This window comes from Beta vulgaris, chromosome 5, assembly GCF_026745355.1.
Source record: "Beta vulgaris subsp. vulgaris cultivar EL10 chromosome 5, EL10.2, whole genome shotgun sequence".
Classification (NCBI taxonomy): Eukaryota; Viridiplantae; Streptophyta; class Magnoliopsida; order Caryophyllales; family Amaranthaceae; genus Beta; species Beta vulgaris.
The window spans coordinates 51692980-51718527 of NC_079206.1; the positions used below are offsets into that span (position 1 = coordinate 51692980).

The 25548-nt window shown below is 34.3% G+C and overlaps 1 long non-coding RNA gene across 2 annotated transcripts in view; it reads right to left on the reverse strand.

Moving 5' to 3' along the window:
• The window catches only part of LOC130591624 (uncharacterized), a 53913-nt gene extending 28743 nt beyond the window's left edge, over positions 1-25170 (reverse strand). Inside the window, exons 1-3 of one of the 2 annotated variants that reach the window (XR_008969551.1) lie at positions 24890-25170; positions 24691-24760; positions 23778-23876 (exon numbers count right to left, since the gene is read on the reverse strand). This is a non-coding gene — a long non-coding RNA (uncharacterized LOC130591624). The remainder of the gene's footprint in view (positions 1-23777; positions 23877-24690; positions 24761-24889) is intronic. The other variant, XR_008969550.1, reaches the window with a different exon arrangement.
• Between the last annotated feature and the right edge of the window lie 378 nt (positions 25171-25548).

The following is a 25548-nucleotide window of genomic DNA, read 5'->3' on the forward strand; positions in this document are numbered from 1 at the left end:
GCTAGTGGGGATACTTAACTCTAAAGTTTTTATCTATATATGAATTAGTATAGTTGATTCGACCATCATCAATATTACCCTCATTTAGTCTTACCATTATTTAAGGGTTACTCATAGAACAACTTTCTCTTTGAGGGATCGACCTTGACTACCTACTACATAATTAGGAGGATGACTTAGATTATTTATTTTTGTTAGGTGTGGGAGACGACTACTAATGAATGATATAATTATTGGGGTGTAGTCCATGCCCTAAACTAGTTAATATAAGAAATAATGATTGTATAAAAAATTGTCACTATGTTAGGAAATAGTAGTTTGGAGTGACTTTAAGTTTTAATATACCATGTTTGTAGTTTAGAGCCACAATAATATTAGCGTGAACTAGGTCAACGCAAGACTTACTCATTAATGTGCAAATTTGCTATTTTAGTTAATTCTCTTGCATAATTTTTCATAAGGTGAGTAAAACAATGTCTATATGTTTAGGGTTGTAGGTGACTAAATAAGTTAGCTATTTTACTTTTTTCTTAATTGCATAAATTTGTCATAAGGTGAGAAAAACATGATTAAACATTTGGGGTTGTAGATAACTTGAAAGTTAAAGTTGCTTAGGGTTCCTTGTGAGGGAAAGTCCATTTTCGGTGGATCGTCCCTCTTGGAATGCCTTATAATTAGTTTGTACCTGTTTTGTTTCTTTTACTTGCAATACCTTAACTTTCACTTTAGCTAATATATAACTCAAACCATTAATAACTATGATTGCCGATAATAAATAACTATAAAAAATTAGATATTCGAAAAATATACATTGAGATGAATTTAACAATATTTCACATTAATATGCTTTTTTCTTACGGTTTTTTCACCATATACCCCTAACAAATTATTTATTTGTCCCATATATCCTTTCGAATTTTCAAATTCACCATATACCCTTAACTTTTCAAAAAATACATTATCTCACCCTTATGACTAACGGAAGGCTAACGCCATTAGTCATTAAACCCTAATCCTCCCTCTAACCCTAATTAGTTACCCTTAGCCTAAACCAAATCCTAACCCTAACCCTAATCTAATACCCTAAGTCCATAACCCTAACCCTAACGACCCCTTACCCCAGCCTCCACTCCCCCACCTCTTACCCTAGCAGGCAGCAGCCCACTCCCCCACCCCTTACCCTCACCACCCTCTCCCCACCCTAAAATCCCACCACATCCTCAAATACAACACCACCGCAACCCACCGTCGAAGCCCATCCTCGAAGCCCGCCCCGCCCCACCCTTTACCCCACCCCCGAAGCCCACCCCCGCCTCTTATCCTCTCGCCTTTTTTCTTTCTCACCCTTCTTCGCACATCTCTCGCCGGCATTTCCTCGGCTCACCGGAGCCTCTTCTCCTTTCGCCATTTTTCTCTATCCTCTTCTCTCGCCAGTCTTCGCCGCTCGGAGTACGTTGTTTGCCACCGGAGTTGTGCTGCTGCTTCCCTTCCCCTGCTCGCATCTCTCTCTCTCTCCTCGACTATTCCTCCCTCTTTTGTTGTTTCTCGTGGTTGGTGATGGTGGTTCTGAAAGGGAGGGGGAAGGGGGTGGCGAGTTTGAAAGGGAGAGGGAGGGTTTATAGGTTTAGAGGGGGAGGGGGTTGTGGGTGGCTGCGAACTGGTGGCGTTGTGATGGGTAAAGGGTGGCTGCGGGCTAGTTGGGTAATGAGGGGTAAAGGGTGGCTGCAGGCTGGTGAGGTAGTGAGGGGTAAAGGGTGGTTGCGGGTTGGTGGGGAGCAGTGGGGGCTGGGGTAAAGGGTGGGGGAGGGGGTGGTTAGGGTATTACGTTAGGGGATTAGGGTTAGGATTAGGATTTGGTTTAGGGTAGCTAATTAGGATTAGGGGTTGATGACTAAGGACGTTAGCCTTCTGTTAGTCATAAGGGTAAGTTAATGTATTTTTTTTAAAGTTAAGGGTATATGGTGAATTTGAAAACTCGAAAGGGTATACGGTGGAAAAAAAAAATTGTCAGGAATATATGGTGAAAAAATCGTTTTTCTTAACTATAGATCATAAAAAATAAACTAAATATAGTTTATGAATGATGTAAAAGTTAAACAGTTGTAAGTAACAAGAAATAGAGAAAGTTAAGAAGTGTCAAAAGCTATTTAAAATAAATTAAACAAAAAATCCTTGAGACTCAGATCAAATTTAAATAAATGTGTTACGAACCTAGCTAAACAATCCTGGATTTCGTTTCACATTGTTAACTCCCCCAGAGGACGCATATATTGCTTAGAAAACAAAATTGTACTCCATTTCTAAGAATGAAGTGATCACTAGATTATCCTGGAATAAACCATCTTTTATATCATTTAAGCATTAAACAAGTTGGATTACATTATGACCTGCTAATGCAATGAACAACCGGTTACTCTACCCCACCCTTGCAAACACCTTCTACCCACTCCTGCGAACACCTCCCCTTCCTCCTGCAACCACCTCTCGCCCAGTCCCCCACCCCTTTGCTTGCCACCACCTCCTACCCCCACCCCCTGCAAACACCTTCCCTATCTCCTCTCCCCACCCCCTGCAAACACCTCCCCCATCCCCTCCACCCACCCCCACATCCCTCCCCTGCAACTCCCCTCCCCCTCCCTCTCAGCCCAGCAACCTCCTCCCTCTCCCTCTTAGTCTCGCAAAACTCACCTACCCCCTCTGCTTGCCTTGCCGGAACTCTTCACATTTGCTCTAGCAGTGTGACTAGAAACTCAGGCGTAATTGAAGCAAAGCTAGCGGCAGGGTGTGGCACAACATGGTGGTGCAACGCGACACCAAGCAGAGGAGGCGGAGCAAGAGAGAGAAGAGAGGAAGCACAAGAAGTGAGGTTGCGGCTGTACTCAGCTGTGTATAGTCGGTTATTGGCGGCAGGTGTGATGCTCGTCGACAGAGCTGCAAGTAGAAGCGTCGATGGGCGGCAGCGGTGGTGGGGGAGGGTGGGTTATGGGGGTTGGGCGAAGGTGGGGTTGTGCGATGGTGTGGGTCGAGGGTTTGGTGTTGGGTTGTGGTTGAGGGTAGTTGGGGTTAGTTGGTTAGCCATGGAAGGAGGTGATGCGAGATGAGAGATGAGAGAAGGAGGTGATGAGAGATGAGAGAGAAGGAGGTGAGAGAGGATAGATGAGAAATATTAAAAACAAATAAGAAAATCTGGATTTTTTTTCTTTCTTTTAACCGATTAAGTAGGTTATAAGTCATCTAACTCATTCAAGGCTTAAGTGGTATCAAAGTTGACTTATTTCAGGATAATCCAGTGGTTAACTTATTAAAAGAAGACCGGTTAAAGGTTAACTTATTTTTAACAATTTTTCCTTTTCTAAAAGACTAAAACCTAAACTAAAAGACCAAAACACCCATTTTGAACTCTTATGTTAGTTGTGTTTGTTTCGTATTTTTCAGTTTGTATGTTGTGTTTGTTTTTTGTTTTTTTTTCAGTTTATATGTTTGTGAATTGTGTTTGTTTCGTTTTTTTTCCAGTTTATAAGTTTGTGTTTGTTTCATTTTTTTCAATTTATATGTTTGTGTTTGTTTCATGCGAATGCTTGTGTTTGTTTCATGCGATCTTTTATGTTTGTTTCATGCGAATTTCAGATGATTATTGATATTAATAATGCTGAAAAATTGGCAAAATAAAGAATTTAGGCATGGACCCTCCAGACCCTCCAAACCCTAAGGGTCTGGGTCAGGGTCCAATTTTTTCAGACACTTAGGGTCCGAGTCTGCAAAAAAAAAAAAAAGGTTCCGGGTCTAGGGTACGGTTGGACCCAACCCAGACCCGACCCTTGCCCATCCCTAACTAAGATATCATTCAAATAGATACTAACAAATTCCAACAAATTATAGAAATAACTCATTTGCACAAAAAAAAAAAAAGCTAGAAATAAGATTCAAAATTCAAATAAGTTTTGTTAACTTCAAATAACTTTATATAGATAAAATAAATATGTTCAAAAAAATCCAACTCATCTAAGTAGAATACTCCCTCTGTTTTTTTTTTTCATCATTCTCACTTTCCTGTGTGCATCTCCCAATGCACCTCTTTGAACTTAAATATCTTTCATTATATATTAGTAAAAATTATAACGATTGAATATTAATAATGTATTAATTGAGACGAATCAAACAAGACCCACACATGACTATATTTTTTCTTATAAATTGAACAAAATTGAGAAAATTCTCTCTAAAGTATGAATAGTGTCAAGATTTCAAGTGAGAAAGATAAAATAACAGAGAGATTACTTCCTAAGGGAAAAAATTCGTAATAATGTAGTTGGATGATCTAATAGACAGGCTTGTATATCTACTCAAAAACACCTTCAGTTTATCTAATTATCAATGTTAAAAACCAAAAAGTTTATCTAAAAATAGACGTCTAAGACCTTTAAATTTTTTTGGAACCCGTCAATTAATATTTAGTACTTCCTCTGTTTCATAATACTCGCTACACTTTCCATTTTAGAAAGTAGGGGTGTTTGCAGTTTGGGTTGGTGCGGTTTGGGATGTAACCCAACCCAAACCACAAATATACGGTTTGATATTTTTCCAACCCAAACCGCACCGCACTTTTGCGCAAACCAACCCAAACCGAACCGTGCAAAACAGTTTAGTGCGGTTTGGTTTGCAGTTTAATCATTGTTTCCTCCACGACAGTAAATTTGTAATATGAGTAAACAAAATTGTTAATAAGAGTCCAAATAGATATGAAGTTGACTTCATAAATAATGATTTTATCAAAAGTGTTAATTCTTTACCTCAACTTCTTTTTTCAGTTTTATATTTGTATGCCACCTTGTCAAGTGTATTTAAATTGTTTTAAAGAAAATCATATAATATTGCAGTTTGTGATGCGGTTTTGGTTTACTAAAATTAAAACCCAACCCAAACCACAAATAGCGGTTTGCTTGAAATCATAACCCAAACTGCAATTTTAAAACCGCAAATCAACCCAAATCGCGAAAAAACGGTTTGGGTTGTGGTTTGGTGCGGTCCAGAACGCACTTTGAACAGCCCTGGTAAAAAGTATCACATTACTTGTTACACTTCCTTTTTGGGCAATAAAGTCTCTCTATCTCTCCTCTCACATGGATCCCTTTCCTTTTTACTCTCTATCCTTCTCTTCTCCAAATATTGCTTAGGAATCCGTGAATTGAGAAGTGTAGCGAGTAAAATGAAACGGGGCTAAGTAGTTAGATTTCATCCTAATGGTTATGGATAAGTAGTTGTTGATTTCTTTCTACAAGGTATCTTAACTTTAGCGGAGCGTAATTCCACTTAATTATATGGCTTACTGTTTACCTTTAAAAAAATGTGTTTTCTCTCTCTATGTTTAGGGCATCTTAGTTTCCAGGCGACCCATTTCTGCATTTCACCACTGTCTTTGAAGAACTCTCTTTATATAACTTTTTCTTGTAACAACGAAAAATGCGGAAGAAGAAGCATATCTATCAGATGATTCAGATCACCCCCTAATAATATTGTGATAACTTCTGTAGTTATAGAGTTTTCTAACAGTGAAAGATTCTTAATCTACAACTTTATCTCGTTCCCCTATCAATAAGTTTCACGCCTTCTGTTTCATTTTTTTTCTTTCTTTGATGGTTGAACAGAAGAAAAGAATATATGATATACAGAAAGAAATAGAAGAGAAGAGTTAGTTTTAGAAGAAGTAATTAATCAGGAATGAGTAGCGAATATAATCTGATGAAAATAAACATTGATTGCTAATTTTAGGCTCATTAAGAGAAGAATTACAAGAATATTCAAATGATGATGCAAAACTTCACATGGCAAAATATCTGATAGCTTTCCATTTAAATCTATTTCCAACATGGTGCAATATATAAAAAAAAAAATTAAAAAAAAAAAAAAACAAACTGCACCATTGGATAATGATCAAAACCACTCTTAGTGGAATCGATTGACTAGTATATCCAGTGAAATGAATGCTAAAATTAATTTGTTCCCCTCCCCCTGCCAATTGGAATGGGATGTGAAACGTCATCCAGCAAACAAATTGACATATGGTGTAAAAAACACACACACGCACGACTCATACACATGAATGTATGATGTGGGCTGATCTATACTCACGGAAAAAAGTATCTTCTAGGGATTTTTGCTTGCATAACGCGAAAGTCTTTGAGAAATAGAACAATTATGTTATTCCACTAAAGCTATGGCACTATGAAGAAAGTATTGGTAATTCATAGTGAGATGCCAATATAGTATTTGACAAAAAATTTGATATCAAAACTAAGTCATAGTGGTACCAAAATAAAAATTTGATACCAAACAAACAAATTTACACTTTGGTACCAAGTAGAGGTGTTAATGAGCCTCCCTGACTCGCAAACTATTTGAGCTCGGCTCGAAAAAAGTTCGAGTCGAAAAGTTCGTGAGCAGGATAGAAATATATTTTAACTATATTATTTTCAATATTATAAATGAAAAGTAATACTTAAATTGTGCACAATACTTGTGAAAAACTTACTTGTGAAAAACTCAAAGTAAGTAGTCTAAACCTATTGATTTTATATTATATATATATATATATATATATATATATATATATATATATATATATAAAATTTAATTTTTTAACTTAGAATAAGTTTTAAGTTAAATCGAACTAGAAAATTTAAGCTCGAAAAAACTAGTTGTAATTTATACCCTGTCACTATTTCATCTCCACAAAAGAAATAAAAAAGCCTTGTAAGAAAAAGTGTTGCAATAGAGATTGATAGGTAAAGAAAAAAGCCCTTTTCTTTTTGGACTTATTTTCCAGTTTTTCATTTATTTTCACTCCAATGTAACTTTTGTAAAGATTCATTTTGATACAATTTCAAATACACGTTAGGTAAATAGAAATATTTTTACTACAAAAAAAAGATCTGAAAGATTTATTAAAACGAGAGACAGATATCAGAGAGAAAAAAGACACATTTGTTCCAATACTCCTTAACTCTTAATTACTTTTGGAATAAAATAAGGCTAGATATTTATGGTTGGTTTTCTCTCATAAATCCCACTCTCTTCCACAAGTCGCTTTCATTATCTTTTAGGGAAAAATATTGGACAACAGCATAATTACAATTCAACAATTAGTACCCAAAATTGTGTCCTTTGCCCTAGATGTGCATTGAACCTACCCATGACTTCTTTCTTACTTAGTAGGACCACATTCTACATACATGTGTATCTTTTCTTCTTTCTTCTTTCTAGATGTGATAGAGACTGACTTTTTTTTTCTGTAAAAGGAGAGGACCACAACAATATAAGATAGAGATACCATTATCCATTGTTTTATTATTAGATGATTAGTTGACATTAATAATCAATGGTAAATTCTTAGATAACCCTAATATTTAGATAACTTAGGTACGTTTTACTAATCATGTACCCAAATTAAATAATGTAATATAGTTTGTGAATAGTGTAAAACTCATTTACACAAAAAAAAAAAAGAAGCTAGAAATAAGATTCAAAATTCAAATGATTTTTGCTAAGTTCAAATAACTTTTAAATAGATAAAATAAATATGTTCAGAAAATCAAACTCATCTAAATAGAATACTTCGTAAGGGAAAAACTTGGTCATAATGTAGCTGGATGATCTTATAAAATCTGGTCAATAACACCTTCAGTTTATCTTAAGTATCAATTTCAAAAACCAAAAAGTTTATCTAAACCTTTATATTTTTTTTTGGATCCCGTCAATTAATATTTAATAGTTAGATTTCATCCTTCGAGTGCTTATGAACAAGTGTTTGTTTATTCCTTTCTACAAGGTGTTTTAGACTTAGCGGAGCATAATTCCACTTAATAATATGGCTTACTGTTTACCTTAAAAAAATGTGTTTTCTCTCTCTAGGTTTAGGGCATCTTTAGTTGCCAAGCGACCCATTTCTGCATTTCACCACTGTCTTTGAAGAACTCTCTTTATATAACTTTTTCTTGTAACCAAAAATGCGGAAGCTAAGAAGAAGCATATCTATCAAATCACCCCCTAATAATATTCTGATAACTTACTGTAGTTTTAGAGTTTTCTAATAGTGAAAGATTCTTAATCTACAACTTTATCTCGTTCCCCGATCGATAAGTTTCACGCCTTCTGTTTCATTTTTTTCCTTTCTTGATGGTTGAACAGAAGAATATATGATATACAGAAAGAAATAGAAAAGAAGAGTTAGTTTTAGAAGAAGTAATTAATCAGGAAGAAGGAGCGAATATAATCTGATGAATAAAGCAACAAGCTAAGATAGGCATACTTATGAGTTGTTTGATCTTTTCAAAATTCTTAATCTGAAACCCTAAACTGAGAAAAAGAAGGGATAAAAAGATAGTTGTCTCGTCTGGTGTTACTGTTAATTAGAAGGGTTTGTTTAACAAAAGGATAAAATAGGACAAATTGAACCGGCCTAGCTAGCTAGCTTACATGCTAGTGGCCATAGATAGTGCAGAAAATAACAGCTAATTTTGTACTATGCTTGACTTGATCCCTACCTCTATACTTATTGCGGACCAATAAAAGAAGTACGGGCAGGGCTTAGTATTTTCAAAAGCCATTTTTCTGAACTGGTGTGCTCTCAATTAAACCTAGCAAAACTCATCCAACTTGAACAATTCGACTTAAGACCTGCATAAACTTGTGCTAGAATTGTGTATATATATAAGACTATAACAATGAGTAACAATATAATGGAACTTCCATCTACATATTTAATAAGATTTTTATAAATTATTTTTCGACTCATTAAGAATAACGAGTATCATAGATTCATATAGTAATATTTATATAAGATACGAACAAAAAGCAATTGAATCTTGGTTTTGTTAACAATAAACAATCAAATAGGTGTTTGTATGGTGATTTTTCCTAAGAAAACACGAGAAAATTTCATTCTATTAGAAAGTAATGAAAATTATTTTCCACATGTATTAGACAACAATATGAAAGAGGGTATTTGGATGAGTTATTTCTGCTCAATGATCGTAGTTTTTCCGGATTAAAATTGTGTTTCTATCAATTTGATCTTAGTTTCTGACTTCTATAGATGTTGTATGACTTCATCTTAATGAATGAATTTCCACTTAAAAAAATGACAATCCCCTCTACGGTGTAAGATCGGAGAAGTACAGAGGAAATGTCTGAGACAATATATTATTTTACACCAAAATGCACATCATTAATACGCAAAAAATGTGATGACTAATAAAGGTGCACGTGGACCTCTAGGAACTTTTTACCATTTTTGTGGCTAACTTAGGTGTGGGAACAACGAAATAAAGTATGAATTTTTAATCACTTTTTCCATTCATTTCTTAGGTTAATTAATTTTAATAACTTATTCCATTCATTTTTTAGGTTAATTAATTTTAATAGCTTATTTCATCCATTTTAATAACTTTTTCAATCCATTTTTGAGGCTAATTAATTTTTAACACCATTAATTCAAATTAAAACTTTAAAACAACCTAACCCCCCTCCCCACCACCTCTCCTATTCCCATCCCAAACCCACCCCCTCCCCCGCCCTTAAAACTACCCCCAACCGAAACCACCCCATTCCCTCTCATCCCCCACCGTCGAAACCACCCTACAACCAAAATCACTCCCCCTCCCTATCCCCACCCACGAAACCTCCCCCTTCTCTCTCTCTCTCTCTCAAATATAAAAAACAACAGGGAAGTTTCGGTGGTGAGGGGGGGATAAGGGATGGGGTGGCAATGGTTGGGGGTTGGTTTTGCGGGTCGAGGAGGGGAGGGATAGGGGTGGTAATGGCCGATTTCGGGGGTCAGGGAGGGGAAGGAAAGGGGTGGCAGGGGTCGGTTGGATCATTTCGAGGGTTGGGTAGGGGAGAGGAAGGGGTGGTTGCAATAGCTACCAAGTGAGGGAGGCGGGCCTAGGGTGACAACAGGGAAGAGGGTTAGGGGTGGGATTGGGTTGGGTGTGGTTTAAATTAGGTTAATTTTCGAAAAAAGTTAATTAATTATTTATTAATTAGATTTATGCCCTGTTTGAGAATTATACTTTGATTTGAAATTCTGAATTTGGCTAAAATAATTATAAAGTATTTGGAAAATCATGAGATTTGGATTTGAAATTAATGCAATTCCATGGATATATATCAATAGGGCCAAACCTAAGAATTTCAAATGCAACCTTCAAAGATGTTATTTCAAATACTTTTTGCTGCATGTGGTAACTGATCCATCTTCATCGTCTACCTCTCTCTTTTTTGTGATTGAATATTATGTTGTATTTCTCTCTCTCCTCCTCCAAGTTCTATTTTTCTCTTTCCTGGCTTCCTGCAAGTTGTATTTTTCTCTCTCCTCCCCGCCATTTCTTTGTTCTTTTCCTCAGCCACTATTCCACCTCTATTTCTTATTTATTTTCGTAACATAAAGATTACAGATTGAAGAACATTTGTTTTTATCAAAATTTATGTTGATTACTTTCAATGACTGGAATGCCATGAGAGAAAGTGTTACATAAAAAGCAATGATTTCTCATAATCTGGTGGATGAGAAAAAATAGGAAAGTTCTAATTTAAATTTTTGAATTTGGAAATGAATAAATTTATTCGCCTTTCAAACAACACAAAGAATTTGAAATTGTGGATTTGAAATTTATTAATTTTTCCAAGCAAGTTATTTGAAATTGAATGTTGGAATTTCAATTTTCAGAATTGAAATGAAGAAATTTAAATGAAATGTGTAATCCCAAACACCACCTTTAGGGTTTTAAAAATTGATTAACTACAAAAGTGGATGGAAAAGGTCATTAATGTTACTTTTCTTTGTAGATACCATAGGGTCACGTTGTGTAATCCGAATTTCAAGAATTCACCATGTAGTATTTTTCAAAACTAAAGACCATCGCGTAGAATTTCCCAAAATCAAACTAAGATGGCTAGCAATAATAAATGTTGAAGCAAAATTCTATCACTATGTCAAATCCTAGAAATCCTTCTTCTAATAACGTAATTGTATTCAAAATATTCTACACAATCTTATCCACATTAAGCTCTTTATGATTCCATATGAAATCAATTTTGGCTTGCCAAATGCAATAAATCAAAGCAATTAGGACAATGACAAGCACAACTCTTAAAAAATTACTTTCATAACTTGCCTGACCCGATTGATAATGCCGTCGTATAAGTATTGAGCTTGAGTTTTCATTCTCAACTAGTTCTCATTTGAAATAAACAAGCCTTGCTAAACACACATTTATAAAATTAGGCTTATGTACAAATTATGCATAACCACCACAAATGAAAGCATCTAGACAAACCACCAATCTTATAAAGGTATCCTTTGTTTGTAATCTCTAAAAATGGCCAACCAACAAATGAAACTCCACTTTAGGATGGACAACCTAATCCACATAACATCAACCTAGAAAAACTTCACATTTTCACCTTGCATCTTCTGTATCCAACTTTAAATATATGTAGTATTAATATATAGTTCTTCATTTTTGCTTTTGATAGAGTATAAATCTATTCCTGGGGCATCAACCATCAGCTTAAGCTTTTGGTTGAGTTGGTCCTTTGACATGGTATCTAGAGCCAGCGTGACAAAAAGGTCACGGGTTCGAATCTCATCCGCCCTTCCTTTCTCAGTGGAATATTTCGCGCCAGATATGGGGGAGGCCTGTGCTGCATCCACACTTCAAGCACAAAGGGCTCTTGCGTGAGGGGGCGTGATAGAGTATAAATCTATTCCTGGTGCCTCAACCATCATCTTAAGCTTTTGGTTGAGTTGGTCCTTTGACAGCTTTAATTTGGTAGATATTATTCCAATACGACAATACCAAGTTACCAACGATATGTAGTAGGTTGATATGTCTGTCAGTCGGTATCAAGGATGTGGACAACTCCTATCCATTTAAGCCACATTAAGTCTTGATTTAAAGCAAAATCTTCATCATACTTTCACAAGGCACCAACATTCCAACATGTACACTTAATGTCTCTAAAACCTAATATCCCAACAGATTTAGGTAAACACTCCAAGTAAACAACCTAGATTATGACCAAAGCATATGATTTGATAAGCGAAATCCAATTTATCAATTTAGTTCAACATCAAGGCCGAATGAAAATTTGAGGCCAATATATATGTACGGACACTCGTTAGAACTATCCATTGTACATTCTTAGTAAAAACTATTGGAGGGATAGAGGTTTGTTGTTTAAAGCTATTAAGTAATCATTTTCTCAACTAAGCATTCACTATCTGACTCTTAAATGCATTAGAGCATGCACATACGAAATCTTATAGACTATAATTTAGTTGAGATTTTAAAGAAGTCAGAAATAACATGGGTACATTGTGAACAAGTTTGTGGACTTTGGCTTAATTATAGCCCTAAAGTTACCCACAACGTAAGAAAATTCATTCGCGAAACATAAATGATAGAGCTTGATAGAGGCACACATCGAAGATGAAACATAAAAGCAGAGAGCTCTCCAATCTTGTTAAGGATTTCCCCTACCTCATCCCCCCCCCCCCTTTGAAATTCAAAGATTGCTGACACATACCAGCACCAAGATCTCAAGATGATCACCATTTTCTCTAGAAATCCCATTCAATGGTTTACTATATATGCTTTCATTCTTCACATCTAACCTTCTTTCTCCCAATAATGCTTCACAAGATCCTAACATAGCATGATATTGTGAACAATATGCCAATACTCAACAAATGTAACATGCTTATCAGTAATCAGCTAGGTCATGAAGAACATATTTTAACCTTCACACATCAATTTTGTGTTCCAGATTCAGTGGCATCAGTAGCACATCTATTCTTACTTATATGGCTTTTTTCCAACATAATTCTCTTGACATGTTAGTTGCAAATGAAGGAGTAACAAGTCCAGCAGGTCGAAGGGCCAGGTCTTTTAACATATGAGCCTCAGGTTAACATGAGCGCACTCTTTAACACAGTTTAAAACCTAACAAATTTTCTTAATATTTGAGAAAAGCTTCATTTATATGAGCAATTCTGCAATTGTATTTATCCATTTTCTATGTTCACGGGAAAAAGTATCTTCTAGGGATTTTTGCTTGCCAAACGCGAAAGTCTTTGAGAAGTAGAACAATGATGTTGTTCCACTTATTATGCCATGGCACTATGAAGAAAGTGTTTATAACTCATAGTGAGATGCCAAGATGATATCTAGCAAATTTTTTGATACCAAAGCTAAGTCATAGTGGTACCAAAATGAAAATTTGATACCAAACTAACAAATTTACACTTTGGTACCAAGTAGAGGTGTTAATGAGCCTCCCTGACTCGCAAACTATATGAGCTCGGCTCGAAAAAAGTTCAAGTCGAAAAGTTCGTGAGCAGACTCGAAATATATTTTAACTATTATTTTTAATATTAGACAAAATAAATGAAAAGTTATACTTAAATTGTACACAATACTTGTGAATAACTCAAAGTAAGTAGTCTAAACCTATTCATAATATATATATATATATATATATATATATATATATATATATATATATATATAATTATATATATATATATATATATATATATATAAAATTTAATTTTCTAACTTAGAATGAGTTTTAAGGTAGATATAACTAGAAAACTTAAGCTCGAAAAACTAGTTGTAATTTATACCCTCTCACTATTGCATCTCTACAAAATAAATAAAAACGCCTTGTAAGAAAAATAATTGCAATAGAGATTGGCGGGTAAAAAAACCTTTTCTTTTTTGGACTTATAATCTTGTTTTTCATTTCATTTAACTCCAATGTAACTTTCGTAAAGATTCATTTTGATACAATTTCAAATATACGATAGGTAAATAAGAGATGAAACAAAAGTAATATCAGCTTTTCACTACATATAGATCAAGAAAATCAAGCATTAATAGAAGAGACTTCAAATAGAACTATTCTTACTACAGAAAAAATATCAGAAAGATTTATTAAAATGAGAGACAGAGATTAGAGAGAAAAAAGACATATTTATTCCGTTACCCCTTAACTCTTAATTACTTTTGGAATAAAAAAAAAGGCTAGGTTTTTATGGTTGGTTTTCTCTCATAAATCCCACTCTTTTTCAAAGGACGCTTTCATTATCTTTTAGGCAAAAATATTGGACAACATATAGGAAATATATTATTATAATTTAAGTTTAATTATTTTTCTGTAAATCAGTTTGTTACACTTTCTGTTAGAGTTAGTTATAGTTATAACTAACTTTCTTTCTCTCCTCTCTCTCTCTCTTACCACACTTGTATATATACATCTCCTAGAGGAAGTTTGTATCAGTTTTTCATTTCTGATAAATTCAATTCTCAGATAAATGAGATTTCTCTCAACAATCAGAATATCACACATATTCTTCTTATGGTATCAGAGCTCCAGTATTATCGATCTGGAAATTCAGAAGTTTCTTCTTTAACTCATAATTCTTCTTCTTTAACTTTCTTGATTTTTAGATCTTCTCATCTTTCTCAAATTCAAATTGATCCAGTTTATTGAAGCTTTTAAGCATCTGAAAATGGCAGAAGGTGATTCGAATTCTGAAAATAATTCTGTTGGACAAAATTCTGGTTCACAGAACAATGCGATCAACTATAATGATCCATACTTCATCTCCAATGGAGATCATCCAAAGCAACAGTTAGGAACTCATCTCTTTAATGGAGATAACTTTGTTAATTGGAGTAGAGGTGTTCGTTTGGCTTTAGGAGCCAAAAACAAGCTTGGTTTTATAGATGGAAGCTTGAGTAAGCCTGCTGCTACATCTGATGATTGCCAGAAGTGGATCAGAAATGACTACTTAGTCACTTCTTGGATTCTTCATTCAATGGAATCCACATATTCTGAGAGTTTTATCTTCACTAATTCTGCTAGACAGCTTTGGGAAGAAATCAATGAAAGGTATGGCCAATCCAATGCTCCTCTCTTATATGATTTGCATAGAAGTCTTACTTCAATTGAACAAGGTAATCTTTCAATTGCTGAATATTATGCAAAAATGAAGTGTGTGTGGGATGAGTTACAAGTTTTAGATGAAATTCCAACTTGTAAATGCGGTGCAATGGATGCTTGTTCATGTGGTCTATTAAAGAAAATGTTAGCTGCTGATCAACTCAAGAAATTAATCCAGTTTCTTGCTAGGTTAAATCCTACTTATGATCAAGTTAAGGTCAATATCCTTAGCATGGATCCTTTACCTCCTGTCAACCGTGCTTATCATATTTTACAACAAATAGAAAAACAGAAATCTCTAGCTGTTCCTATAATTCAGATTCCTGAAGTGAGTGCATTATATTCTCAAAGACCACCACAGAAATATAATTCTGGTTTTCAGCAGAATTTTCAGAGAAGAGACAATAACAAGAAGGCTAAATTTGATAGATTCTGTGATAATTGTAAAATGAGAGGGCACAATATTGATCAATGCTTCAAGATCATTGGATATCCTGAGAAATTTGCTTATATGAAAGGCAAAACAAGTTCTTCTAAGGTTGCTAATGCAGCTGTTGTTGAACCTATTGGTAACACACCTCTTGACTATGATGATTCTGGTGGTTCTAAGGATCAATCTGGTTCTATTGATTCTCAAGAAATGATTTCTGCAATATATAAAGGAGTAATGCAGATGATGCAACAGAATTCAGGTTCAGGAGAATTTGCTTGCTCAGCTTTTACATCTGCAGGTATGAACAATGTGTCTAATGTTCTTCCTTCCATTCATAATTTTGATAACAACTCTTGGATAATTGACACTGGTGCCAGTGATCACATGTCTTCAAATAAATCTTTGTTTTCTTCTTTCACAAACTTACCTATCCCTATTCAAGTTGGTTTACCTGATGGAACTGTTAAACAAGTTACTCAAACTGGAAACATTCAGTTAACACCTGAAATCCTACTCAAACATGTCCTTTTTATCCCTGATTTTCATCACAATTTGTTATCAGTAGGAAAACTTTTGGATCACAATCATCTTGTTGCTCACTTCTATCCTTCTTATTGTATTTTTCAGGACCTTTCAACTAACAAGTTAAAGGCCACTGGAAAAAGAGCCTCTGGATTATATAAATTCAGTAGCAATACTTCTGCATCATCTTTTGATGTAATTTCTTGTCATGTTCCTACTGTTTCTCATGTTGATAATAATGTTGCTAATCAACATGATTCTTCTGTAAATAATGTTGACATGAATAAAATTCCTTTGTCATTGTTACATGCTAGACTTGGTCATCCTTCTTTAAGCAAGATTAAACATCTAACACTTTCATATGATGGTAATGCTCATGATTTTTCTTGTGAACCTTGTATTTTTGCCAAGCATCACAAATTACCTTTTCCTATTTCACATTCTCTAGCCAAAAAGTCCTTTGATCTTGTTCACATGGACCTTTGGGGCCCCTACAGAACTCTTACTTTATCTGGTGCATCTTACTTTTTAACCATACTTGATGATCATACTAGAATAACTTGGACACATTTAATTCATACTAAGCAACAAGTTCCTTCTGTTATTTCTGGCTTTCTGAATTATGTGAAGACTCACTTCAACACTGACATTAAATACATCAGAAGTGACAATGGTACAGAAATTGTTCAAGAAGTGTGTCTACTTTATTTGCTGAAAATGGAATCATTCATCAAAGGTCTATTCCTGGTAACCCTCAGCAAAATGGAAGGGTTGAAAGGAAGCATAGACACCTTCTTGAAACAGCCAGGGCAATCAGGTTTCAAGGCCATCTTCCTCTCAAGTTTTGGGGTGATTGTCTTCTTTCTGCTACTTTTTTAATCAATATGCTTCCTAGTTCTGTTTTGAACTGGAAAACTCCTAGTGAGTTACTTCTTGGCAAACCTCCTGATTACAGTGCATTAAGAGTGATAGGCTGTCTTTGTTATCCTCTTGTAAAGACTGGTGATAAATTTGCTTCCAAAGCCAAGAGATGTGTCCTTTTGGGTTATCCTTATGCTCAAAAAGGCTATAAGCTTTATGACCTTGATAGTCACAAAGTTATTCTTAGCAGAGATGTGATTTTTCATGAGCACACATTTCCTTTTCAGCCATCAAACACTCATATTTCTAAACCTATCTCATCTTCTATTGTGCAACCTACCACTGTTGCCTTAGATTTTTTTCACCTTCACCTTCTACTTACATTCCTCCTCTCCACAATCCTATAATCTCTTCTACATCTTCTCCATCTCCTTCTGTTCCAGAGATATCTTCTCCCATATCTCCTATTTCTGCTCCTTCTTCACCCACTGTTCCTATTAGAAAATCTAATAGAAATGTTACTTTGACATCAAAATTTCAAGATTTTTTACTTTCTGCCCACATTCAACATTCTGCTAGTCTTTCTACAGTTCTCTCTACTGTTGAACCTAATTCTTATCACCAAGCTAAAGATAATCCTAGCTGGGTTGAAGCCATGAATAAAGAATTGTCTGCTCTAGAACAAAATCAAACTTGGGAACTAACTACTTTACCACCAGGCAAAACAGCAATTGGATGTAAATGGGTTTATAAGGTCAAGTTTAGACCTGATGGCAGTATTGAAAGACATAAGGCCAGGCTTGTGGCTAGGGGTGATAAACAGATCAAGGGCAAAGACTTCAAGCATACATTTAGCCCAGTTGCTAAATTTACAACTGTCAGGACCATTATAGCCTTAGCTGTTGCTCATAAGTGGCATTTACATCAATTAGATGTAAATAATGCCTTTCTACATGGTTTTATTGATGAAGAATTGTATATGACACCTCCACCAGGTTATACTACACAGCCAGGTCAGGTTTGCAAGCTCAAAAGATCCTTGTATGGTCTCAGGCAAGCTCAAAGGACAAAACATATCAAGTTAGATGTGCACTATGTAAGGGAAAATGTTCAAGCTGGTTTCATCAAGCTTCTTCATGTGTCTTCTGCTTTGCAACTTGCAGACATCATGACCAAGGCTCTAGGGGCTGATCAACACAAATTTCTTTCTCTCAAGCTGGGGTTACTTCCTGGTTCCTCATCCACCTTCCAGCTTGCAGGGGGGATATAGGAAATATATTATTATAATTTAAGTTTAATTATTTTTCTGTAAATCAGTTTGTTTCACTTTCTGTTAGAGTTAGTTATAGTTATAACTAACTTTCTTTCTCTCCTCTCTCTCTCTTACCACACTTGTATATATACATCTCCTAGAGGAAGTTTGTATCAGTTTTTCATTTCTGATAAATTCAATTCTCAGATAAATGAGATTTCTCTCAACAATCAGAATATCACACATATTCTTCTTACAACAACCTAATTACAATTCAACAATTAGTATCCAAAGTTGTGTCCTTTGCCCTAGCTGTGCACTGAACCTACCCATGGCTTTTTTCTTACTTAGTAGGATCACATTCTACATACATACATGTGTATCTTTTCTTCTTTCTTCTTTCTAGATGTGATCGCAACTGACTTTTTTTCTGTAAAAGGAGAGGACCACAACAATATAAGATAGAGATACCATTATGCATTGTTTTCTAGTTAGATGATTAGTTGACATTAATGCAAATTAATCAATGGTGAGTTCTTAAATAACCCTAATATTTAGAGAACTTAGGTAAGTTTTACTAATAATGTACCTAATTAAAGTTCGCCAACATAAACACAAACTCCTCTGTTCCTTTATTCAGTGCACAACTTTGACCATTGATATCTCCTGTGTTTGAGCTAAAAATGACCTATTTTAAATTGTTCCCATCCTTCAGTTTCCTTTTCTTGACTTTGGAGGGGATCTCATAATTCTAAAAGAGAGCGTTTTGCAGAATCTTGTGGCTGTCTGATCCAAACACAAACACAGTGTACTTAGTTTCGAGGTATACAGTATATCTAATTAAGTGTATGATTAACATGCTGAAAAAACGATTTGGGCTACTTTGCTTTTAGTAGTTCAGTTTCTAGTAACTCTTGTGCAGAAGGTTTGTTAGCTAGAGCTGGTGTGTGTATGAATACAGATTGCCTTCTGGGTGGTAATGGAGAAGATTCCTATCAACAATTATTTTTTAAATGTGTGTATAGTGACAAAGTGTGTAATCTCATCATGTCTTGGTTGGGGGTGAGAGTCAATGCTCAAGAGAATTTATACACTGCCTGGAAAAAGTGGGGCAGGAAATTTCATAACAAGAAGTGCAGGAAGGTGTGTTATACCACAATAGCTGCTATGGTGTATCACTTGTGGAAGGTCAAAAATTAATCTATATTGGATTCTACAGTTCTGCACCCTAATGTTGTCAGCAAATGCATTCAGCTTGATATGTGCGGAAGATTTAAGAGTTTAGTGGAGCTAAACTGGATTGATGAGGATAGTAATTGGCTTCATAGCCTTGTTCTTAATTGTCTGAGTTAGGTAGTTGCTGGAGTGTTCTGTTTGTTTTGTTTTAGACTTGTGTGTTTGATGATGTCTGTATTTATTGCTTGGTAGTTTGGTTTGTTTGATGTAGCTTTGTTGGTTGTGGTTTTCTTGTTGCTGAGATGTCCTGTACTTCAATGGCTTAGGTTGTATGGTGGCTTTTTGTGCTCATTTTGGTAATATACCCAAAAAAAAAAAAATAGATTCCAACTAGGAACATAAATAAGGAATGGAAGAAGTGAAAGATTGCTGCTTGATCCACAAAAATGTTGTGGGTGTTACAAAGCTCAGGCTAGATAAAGCTCATTATGAGCTTCAGTTGGAATTACAAATGAGCAAGCTCCAGCCGCTTGAGCAAACATAATTCTTAAATAGCCAAACTCGAATGTCACATTTCGATGCTTGTTTGAGCTTGACTCATGCTCGAACACTTACCATCCTTATTCAATGGAGCTCAGAAACAAAAATACTCTACTCGACACGTGTATAACCTTAACCACTCTTTTTGTTCACTAGTTGAGATGAACAATATAGTAATGTATCAGCTTAGAGGCGTCATAGTATCTATTGTCTACCCGATTGTATGTTCACAAACAATAAGAGAAATGTAAAAATAAGTCTTGAAATAAGAAGATTTGACATGAAATCTCGGGAATTGGGAGAAATAAACTAAATAATGCACTAGATATATCAACTCTGCGTATGGTATGGTGAATTACAATGCTTCCAAGTTGATCTAACATAATCACAAAAGAACCTAAAGCCTTGATATATGTAGATTTAGAGTAATATAGTTTTTATTGATCTGGGTGCAATTACAATAGCCTCGAAAATTTCAGGGTTAATATAATTTGAATAAGAGCAAGTTTATATGTGTTTTTTTTTTGGGTCTCCTATGCTAACATGAAGGACCCAACTAGACTTGGAACCTTTCGCAGGTTAACACAGTCTGGTTTTGCGGGCTGACACTTTGAGAATGGAAAGACGGTAAGGAAAAACCTTCTCTCGAAGTTCTCCTAATGGGAATGGAACTCCCAACTTCAAGATGTTTTTTTTTTTCTTACCACTATGCCAAGCAAGTTTATAAGTGTTTCTTGTGTCTTATAAATAATGATGTACTCCCTCCGTCTTTTATTAGTTTACCCCTTTTGACTTTTGACACTATTCACATACATGACTTTGACTATCTTTTGTAATTTGTATTTAAGGAAAAATATAGTCATGTGAGATCTTGTTGGATTCGTCTCAATGTGTATTATCCAAATATCAACTTTTTGTAATTTTTGCTTATCGAAAATTAGAGATTTTAAGGTTCAAAGTAGTATCTCAGCAAATGTGCCCCAAAGAAAGGGGTAAACTAATAAAAGACGGAGGGAGTATATGTGTATAATATCAGTGTATTGTGTATGCATTTCTAATGTAGACAACATTAGCTACATAATATTAGGACATCAACCATTGAAGTCCACAACAATCAAGATAATGGCCTTACCTAACATTAGGCTGGGCTGGGCTGGGCTTACCTAATTGTAGGAGGATCCATGTATTTACGATACGGACTTGATTTCATTATTCATCAGCACAGTCTACAGCATACTACAAACTATAGCACCAAAAAAAATAAAAGAAAACAGTATACAGCATACAATGTCAGACCAAACAGTTGGTTAATCACCAAAATAATTCACGATCTCAGAGGAGGAACCTATCTATCATTCACTGATGTTCTAAAAAGAATTTTCTACTACTATTGGCGTAAATTCTGGGAAGAGAGTGCACAACTTTATGAACATGAGCATTGCTGTTTTGGCTGAAAATAAATATTTCTAATGTAATATGACTTTTAATTTTAAAAAAATTGTGTCAAGTATTATGAAATAGAAAAAACATAAATTGGATGAGATAATCCATTTATTATCAATTGATTTCAAGATGTAACCTTATTATTAGACTTATATTTCTATATGTTCTCCCACATACGGATGGTTGTATGTACAAACCTATTAATTTTTGTAAAAAATTTCCTCCTAACCAAACACTATGCAGGAGGAAGTCAAGGATGTAAGATATTGCACAAAAGATTTTCGTACGATATGAGAAACATATAAAAGTAGACAAGTAGTTCATGATATTGTAGCGTATCATCTGTTCATCTAAGTAGCTAAGATTAAACAATAGCATGATGTGATTGGATCATCTGTATGGGACCATACCACAAAATTATATTTCAAACTTTCAATGAACCAAACCTCTACCAATGAGAAGGCGCATGATGTACCCATTTTTTTTTTTAAAAAATTTACATAGTGCTATGCTCAGCTCTTGTAGTTGGATATATTGGACATGTTTGTCAATACTAGATGAAAATAAAATAATATTGATAAGCAAAATTGAAATTGATAAGATAAAAGTTAAAACTGATAAGCTACTGAAACTAATAAGGTAGCTGACTAGGTAAATTGTTCGGCAAAAAGTATTTGCTTACGTTGATAAATTATTTTGGCAAAATTAGTTGATATCAAAATTCTTAAAATATTTTTCCGAACTTTCAGTCACCTTATTTTAAAAAGGTTAAAATTTAACCTATCATTTAATTCATTTTAACCACTTGATATATTAGGTACTCCCCCAAACACTACTAATCATTTAGCACATAAAATATGTTATCACAATGTATTGAAATGCTTCCCCAAACATAACCATTAATTTAAAAGGCCTAACCTTAATATAACTTTTTTTTAACCACCCAGTTCGATTTGATGTTTACTAACGTACAATTTGATTATTATTATTATATTTAATTATCAATAAGTAAAAATTATGAAACTACTTAATTTTGAATCTCACCAAATAATAAAATAAGCAAAAAATAGTATTCAGTGTACTTAGATCTAAGCATACCATTTGCATAAAAAAAAAGATCTAAGCATACCACTACATAGAAGTGTTCGGTAAGGACTAATGAGGCCCTTCTTTATGATGTAGTCGGATGTATAATGAAATTTGCAGTGGAGAAAAGAGTGACAAAGATCAAGATTAGCTTTTGTAGCCGGAAGAACAACCAATATGCCGACCTAATGGCTAAAGATTGTAGGCGATCTGACTTAGATTGTACGAAATTGCTATACGGAATGTTATGATGAAATTGTAACGTAAACCTTTAACGTTATGGTAATTTAAGCTCTTTTTCACCAAAAGAAAAAAGAGTGACAAATAACCGTATCAATTATAATTCAGGCAAATTTCAATCTCAATAATCAAGTGTAGCTCAAGCTAGTCTTATCATATTTATTTGTTTGGCTTTCTAGTGCCTAGATTTCTACTGTTATTAATCGGGTCGTGCATATCTATATACTACCTCCGTTCTTTTTTAGTTGCAACGTTTGACAAATTGCACTATTCATGTTCTCTTATTTGACTACATTTATTGATTTATATGTTAAACAAAATATAGTCATGTGGGGTCTTGTTTGATTCGTTTCAATGTAAGCTTTCATAATATCAAATTTTTATAATTTTTACTTACATACAATTAGAGATAAAACGATTTGAAATTGTACATTGGCAAGCGTGAAAGTCAAAACGTTGCAACTAAATAAAAACAGAGGTAGTATATAAGGGGGCGTTTGGTTCACATTACGGGTTTGGAATCAGGAATGAAATCAAGGTGATATAGGTTTGGAACTTGATACCTAATACCATGTGTTTGGTTTTATTTGAGAATAAAATTTTTTCTTCTATTTAATACCTAAAGGTATTGGTATGAGCCAAACCCACCACCCCTTTGGGTTTCTAAACCCCATACCTTATGGGTTTGAGGTATGAGTTTTAAATCTATAAAATTATTAAACAAACACTAGGTATGAGTTTTGCTCATTCTAAACCCATACCTCATACCAAAATGATATGGACCAAACATTCCCTAAGATTCAACCTTTATATGTACAGTGTCAATATAATCATGTATTTTATGTCCTTTGACTCAAGGGTAAAGTTAAAGTATTGTTTGGGCTCACATGATATATAGGCTCAATCTGTTGTGAAAATACTAAAACATTCATGCATTTTTGTAGATCTTGCTCTTCTTAGATCAAATTGTAATTGCACGTTATTACGAACATTCCCTCAACAAGCTAAGATGAGGAGCTACTGCAATTTAAGACTTCTACTATAAATAAGAGACTTCCCCCATTTATTGTAAGAAGTAATTGGCGCTATTCACAACTTCTCACACTATTTGTCATTCTAGTATATTATTTTCTTCCTGTCGCATTGTACTTAATTCCACAGTTCCACTAGCTAAAGTATAAAGGGTTTCTATGTACAATTCCGAGTCAATATACGTACCTTTTTTGCAAGATTGGACCCAACTTGATCCGAGTGACCATTCTACTTGTACTATTGGAATTTGGCAATACATATTCTTAATCCTCTCATTTGAGTGTTCTGTAATTTAAAATAAGCATAACTAAAAAAATTAGGCATGTAATTAGTGTCATTACTGTCAATCGTCATACAGTGCTTCAAGTGATAGTTCTTGCAATTTCAAACTAAAAAGTCACCACGATAACCATTGATGGGGCTGAAACATAACATAGATTAGGATTTATAACAGTTAGTCAGTCATTTATTTACTTTGATATCTTCATGAATTTTGTCAATAAATCATCTTTATAAAGTCAATCAATGCAAGGATATTCTCTCTTAATTTTTTTGTGATCCACCAGGCACCAAGAACAAGAGTTAATAATGGATCTATAAAGTCACAATAATAGTGGTTTTTAATTTTGAGGGGAAAATTAAGAGTAAGCGCTTAAACTTAAATTTCTATTATATGTTATAAAATATAATTAACTAGTTATTAGGCCAGGGCTATGTTATGGGTAAGAAAAAATTTCATTTATTAATATAATACTTTATAATAATAACATTAAATACAACTTAGCCTAGTGGTTAAAACTTTAGTATATCTGTATATATATACTTGAAGTCTTGGGATCAAACCCTATACTAAGCAATTTCTATTTTTTTTTTATTATACATGGATTACATGAACTATAACTCCCTACAGAGAGCGCCACTTGACTCAGTTTCTTGTTTATGCACGCCTTTTAATATATTTGTATAGATTTTGATTTGTTTAACCAGATTGTAAATCCAAATTTTGAATATCAATATTAAAACTCCATAGAACTATTGTTTACATGATATGATGATAAGCGTTTCTAAAAATAAATAGGAAAAAAAGTTGACAATTTACCCTTTTCTATTAGGGTTGCGGCCCGCATATGCTACTTTGACTTCCAAATAGATTATATGTATGAAGAGTCCTGTCAAAAAAACAAAACCAAAAATGTTTGGAATTTAGATAATTGTCCATAAAATAACTTCAATTTATTCATGCATGTAAAATATATAGTAATATATGAGAATTAGCAAGAGACAGTGAAGTTGAGTACCTCCATAGCAAAATCTCACTGCAAGGAAAAAAAAAACCCTGTAAAGGTATGAACAGCCTACACAAAGCGTTCTATAATTTCTGTGCATCTACTATCTACACCATATTTTTTCTTAGTTGAATGATGCATTAGAACAAGGAAGACATGAAATGAGGATAATATTCATATTGACTATATATGGACAGTTGTAGGAGATAGCATGGTCATGTAGTAGCTTTCAAAAGTACTCGCTTCATGCCGTGGTTACTCATCTTTTCAGTACTATATTTCAGAAGCATAGTGAGGTGGAGTGTATCTGGTTCGTGGACACATTACTCGTAGAAATCTTATATTTTGATACTATATGTGGCTAAGCTAGCTAGTATGTTATGGTTGGCTAGCACTTTTACAAGCCTTGTCGTGTAGTCAATTTTATTTATTCAATTTCTTTTTACTTTATTCAATGATTAACGGGTTATTTGACAATTAGATTTTTGGGGCAAAAGAGAGATTTGGACCATTTTTAGAGTTTTTGATTAGTCAAAAGCTCTATAAAGGTTTTTGGTAAAGAGAGTTTCAAGATAGAGTTCTGGGGTGAAAACTCTCAAAATGAAAAAACTTCTCTTTGGAACTTTTTCTTTAAAGGATTAGGTGAGAGAATGTGTGAATGACTTTTTTTT